Here is a 6,000-nt window from a genome sequence, read left to right on the forward strand (position 1 = left end):
GATAGATGATGAAGTTACCCATTCATCCAGTTTTCACTTTGGCATCAGACTATTGGTCCTTCTCTTATTTGCATTATTGTTCCGGGTTTTCATTTAAAATTTTAAAAATTATATATGACAGTAGAATGTATTTCGACATATTATACATACGTGGAATATAACTTCTCATTCTTGTGGTTGTATATGATGTGGAGTTACACTGGTTGTGTATTCATATATGACCATAGGAAAGTTATGTCTGATTTATTCTACTATCTTTCCTATTCCCATCCCCCACTTTCCCTTCATTCCCCTTTGTCTAATCCAGTGAAATTCTATCCCCCTCCCCACAGCAGAGGAACCACTCCCCACATTGTGAGTTAGTATCTGCATATCAGAGAGAACATTGGGCCTTTGGTTTTTTGGGATTTGTTTATTTCATTTAGCATGATAGTCTCCAGTTCCATCCATTTATCTGCAAATGCCACAATTTCATTCTTCTTTAAGGCTGAGTAATATTCCATTGTGTATATGTACCACAGTTTCTTTATCCATTCTTCTGTTGAAGGGCACTTAAGTTGGTTCCATAGTTTAGCTACCATGAATTGAGCTGCTATGAACATTTATATGACAGTATCAGATTTTAAGTCCTTTGGGTATATGCCAAGGAGTGAAATAACTATGTCAAATGGTGGTTCCATCCCAAGTTTTCTGAGGAATCTTCATACTGCTTTCCAGAGTAATTGCACCAATTTGTAGTCCCACCAGCAATCTATGAATATGCCTTTTCCCCCACATTCTTGCTAACATTTATTGTGACTTGTATTCCTGATAATTGCCATTCTGATTGTAGTGAGATGAAATCTTAGTGTAGTTTTGATTTACATTTCTCTAATTTCTAGAGATACTATTTTTCTGGGTTTTCTGAATAAACACATGCATCTGGTCTCTCTGACCCTAAATTACAGTTTTTTCTCAAGAGATTTTAAATTCTGCATGTTCATAACCAAATTATGGTAGATAATTAAGAGGATATTATGTATGAAAAGAAATATCATAAAATTAGAGTAATATAAGTCAGATTGTCAGAGAGTTACCTGTATTATATTACTTCATGGGATTTTGTTAATAAAAATTCAATAGATGTTAGTGAATAAATTGCAAAAATAATAATTATTTTTTTAAATCACCATATCACCATATTCCCAACTGCCAACAAAACTTACTAGCAATTAAATAATCTTTATTGCTAGTTCTTTAATTTCTCATATGAGCACTCTGAAAATTGCTTTAAGAATAATCATACACTTTGTAATTAACTTGGAAACCAAATTGTAGAAAATTAAATAGAACTTGGTGTGGCTTAATCACTGTGACAGAATTCAATACTTATTTGTGAATTATAAGGCAAATTGATAGGGGGAAATCCATTGGAATACAGGTACTCATGGTCCTGCTAACGGTAGCTGGCACAGATGGAATAGTGTCAGGTCCAGATACTTGTGGTGGAGGACAGATTGAAAGTCATAGATTCTGCATATTGACATGCATCACCTTTGGGATAAAGTACAAAATTCCTAACATAACTTTTAAGGTCATTCATGATGTGGTCTCTATTCTCTATATATTTTTGCATTTTCATTTCTCTCAATTTTCTCTTCCTCCTTTGTACCTAAGCTACACTAATCTTCTGATCTACTTGCCATTTCCTGAAATCTGAGGTATTCTATTCTTCTTCCATATTGGTCTTCATATGACCTGTTTTTTTTTTTTTGGATCATTTCTTATCCTACTCAATACCTACTTAACTTTCAGGATTCAGCTTGCTTTGTGCCTTCTCTGCTCTTATCCCTATATTAAGAATCTTCTCACAATAGATAGTTACTTCTTTACTTACATATCTATTATGTTTATCTTTGAGTGTCTTTGGAAGGAGTGCCTCTTTTTCTCCACTGGAAATCTAGGGCATAGGAAATGGCCCAGCTCACATTAATAATTCAAAAAGTATTTGTTGAATTAATGGGGCAAACAGAGATGGGAAGACTCTGTTGTGGTTGCTTGAAGGACGTCTGGATGGTAGAAAGACCATGATATTCTGAGGATGTACTCATATAACTCAACTACACTCTTTTATCTCCTGCAAGTAGTTGAGGAAGGGAGATTATCTGATTGTGTGAAACAGGAGATATGGGGTGAAACACAGATTTCTAGCTGGTCCTCCGTGTGTAGTTACATTCTGTTTTTCCATTCATTGAATAAAACAGTTGCCTTTCATGTCTCTGAGTGATATATCTTGTCTTGTTTCTTGTCCTATTCCATTTTCTTTGTCTTTCTGGGGCTTATTTTATATTTTCTATTCTTTGTGGACATTTTAGTTGATTGCCAGAAAAAAGGTAGAAAAAATACATATATTTTATTCTGCACTATTTAAATTGACTTTTTCACTTCAATGTCTTACTTAATATTCACATTGAAAAATGTATAGCTTTCCCCCTAAACTACCTAGGAGGTAGTTTTGAAATATGTATTGCTGTCAATAGACACCACCTCTGGTTATCAGGGATAACCATGTCATACATAGAAGGCAGAATCTAGCTTGCCAAAGCTAATTGTTAATTAAATTGTAATTTTTGTTTGTATTTTTGGAAACAGTTGTATAAACTATATTCCTATAATTTCCATTAGATAGTCTTATTATTAAATATATTTAAGTCAAATTTCATTAGAACTCAAATATCATCTCTTTATTATTTTACTGTTGTCTATATTTCAAATTTATTGTCTGTTATTGTTAAATTACTGTATCTATTAAGAACAAATATCACATAATTGTGTACTATTGTGTATCTCTGCAGAGTGATGTCTTATTATTAACTTTTTAAAAAATTTATTTTTTTAGTTGTAGATGGACACATGCCTTCATTTTATTTTTGTGTCTTGCTGAGGATTGAACCCAGGGCCCTCTACCTGTGAGGTGAGCACTCTACCACTGAGCCACAACCCCAGCCCATATTATTAACTTTTTTTAATGGGCGCACAGTGAAAGTATTTATACCACAGGCTGCATGTAATAAACTCACAGCCAATATCATATGGACTGGGGAAAACCTGAAAACATTTCCTTTAAGATCTGGAACAAGACAAGGATGTTCATAGCACTGAAAGTCTTAATGAGAGCAATTAGGCAAGAAAAAGAAATAAAATTATCCAGTGGGGAGGGAGGAGGTGCAACCATTTCTGTTTGCTGATGGTATGATAATATATATAAAAAAATCTAAAAACTCCACCAAAAGACCATTAGAATCAAATTCAGTAAAGTTGCAGGATATAGAAAATACATTAAAAAGCAGTAGGATATTTGTACATCAATAGTAGACTTATTGAGAAAGAAATCAAGAAACCAATCCCATTCAAAGGAAGTACAAAAATACCCCATGAATAAAATTAACCAAGGAATTGAATAATTTCTATAATACAATAATGGAAAACCTTAAAGAATACACACGCACACACACACACACACACACACACACACAAAGATATTCCATGACCATTGATTGGAAGAATTATTATTATTCATATGGAACCTAGACATTTCACAAATAGACAAGGCCATCTTGAACAAAAAGAGCAAACATGGAGGCATCACAGTACCTCATCTCAAAACGGTAACTAAGATGGCATGGTACTGTCATAAAAAGCAACACATGAGACAATGGAACATAATAGAGAAACCAGAAATAAATCCATGCATCTAGAGCCAGTTGATTTTTAACAAAGTTTGTATAAACATACACTGAAGAAAGGACAGTCTCTTCTGGGAATGGTGCTGGGGACACTGGATATCCATATGCAGAAATACAAATGTAGACTACTATATCCCATCCTATAAAAATAAACAAAATGGATCACTACAAAACTACTGGAAGAAAAAGTAAAGTTAACACTTCAAGACATCGATGTAAGCAAAGATTTTTTGATAAGACTCCAAAAACATAGACAATAAAAGCCATAGACAAAAATGGGATAATATTAAATGAATCAGCCTTTTCATAGCTAAAGTGACACTCAACATAGTGAAGAGACAAGCAACAGAATAGGAGAAAATACTTGAAAATTATTCATCTGACAAGAGATCAGTGTTCAGAATACACAAGGAGCTCAAAACACTAGAAAACAACAAAAGTAAATAATCTGACTTGTAAAATGATCTGAATAGACATTTCTCAAAAGGAGATATACAAATGACAAACAAGTATATGAAAAAAAGTGATCAACATCACTAGCCATTATGGAAATGCAAACCAAACCTTAGTAAAATAATATCTTACTCCAAACAGAATGACAATTATTAAAAAAGCAAAAATTAAATAATGCTGGTGAGGATGCATAAAAAGGAACTTTTATATACTGTGGGTGGGCAAGTAAATTAGTAAAGCTATTATGAAGAACAGTATAAATTTTCCTCCCCAAACTGAAAATTGATCTACCATATGATCCAGTGATTTGTCTTCTGGGTATACATTAAAAGGAAATGAAATAAGCTTATCAAAGAGATACCCCCATTCCATGTTTATAACAGCACTATTTACAGTAAGCCAAGACTTATCAATTGAGCTATATATAGGAAGATGAATGAATAAAAAATGTGATATGTGTACAAAACGAAATATTATTCAGTCATAAAAAAGATTGAATTTCTGTCATTTGTAGCAAAATGGATGGACCTAGAGGACATGTGAAGTGAAACAAGCCAGGCACAAAAAGACAATCACTGCACATTCCCACTCATAAGAAGCTAAAAAAAAAAGTTGATTTTAAAGAAAAATAAAGTAGAATAGGGATTATTAGAGGCCAGAAAGAGAAGGGAGGGGTTTAGGGAGGTTGGAAAAATTGATACCAGAATACAATTGGCTAGGAGGATTAAGTCTTAGTGTTCTTTAACCCATTGAGATACATATCTAGCCCCTTTTTATATTTTTAAATTTTGAGACAGGGTCTCATTAATTTGCTTAGGGCCTTGATAAGTTGCTGAGGCTGATCTTGAATTTGTGACCCTACTGCCTCAGCCTATTAAGTCCTGGGATTACAAGGGTGCACCACCATGCCCGGCAAGTTCTAGTGTTCTATAGCACAGTGGAGTGACTATAGTTCATAAAAATCTGTTTTACAAAGAACTAAAAAGAGAGAATTTCAAAGACTTCAAACACAAAGAAATCATACATGTAACAGGAGATTGAACTGCTAATTACATTGACTTATTCATTACACGTGGTACACAATGTATTTGAATACACTATATCCATAATTATGTGTAATTATTATGAATTAAAAGGAAAATATTTTAAAAGCAGGAGTGTATCTTGTGCATCTTCACAGAAATAGTATCTGTTACAGGATCTGACACATAGAAGGAGCTCAACAAAGGAATGTTAACGTCATGAAATCAACCCCTGACATAGATAGTAAATATTTTTGAATCAATATTTCTCTCTGGGGAAATAAAGCATTAGAAGGGGGCATTGCTTGGGATTGTTTTCACCCATAAATCGCATGAAATTGAAACAAAACTGGTTAAATTAAAAACACAGGAATAAATTGGCTCTCATGACTCAATGCCAAATGTGAGGCAGCCCTCAGGAGTAATTTGAGTAGAGACCTGGTCACTTGATTTTGCACTGCCTTCTTGTGTATGTCAGCTGTGCCCCCATCACGGTAGAATGATTTCAGAGGTTTTGGACATCACAATACATCTTGGCTCATGGAGCATAAGAGATCTCATGATTTCCCAACCAACAACTTAATTAAGCCACAAGTGAGCAAGGAATATAGGGCTAAGTTGATTGATGTACAGCATTTAGGAACCAACAACTGGCAGGTGGTGTTATTTACTGCAAATTTTCTTGGCTGAGAAACTCATTGTGCTATACGGAAGTCGGGAGTCAAAAGTCAACTACTGAGAAACAACCAAAAAAATTCTGTTACAATTAGATCATGACTTTGGTCCCTTCTGACTCTGAG

This window comes from Urocitellus parryii, chromosome 10 (assembly GCF_045843805.1).
Source record: "Urocitellus parryii isolate mUroPar1 chromosome 10, mUroPar1.hap1, whole genome shotgun sequence".
In the NCBI taxonomy this organism is placed as follows: domain Eukaryota; kingdom Metazoa; phylum Chordata; class Mammalia; order Rodentia; family Sciuridae; genus Urocitellus; species Urocitellus parryii.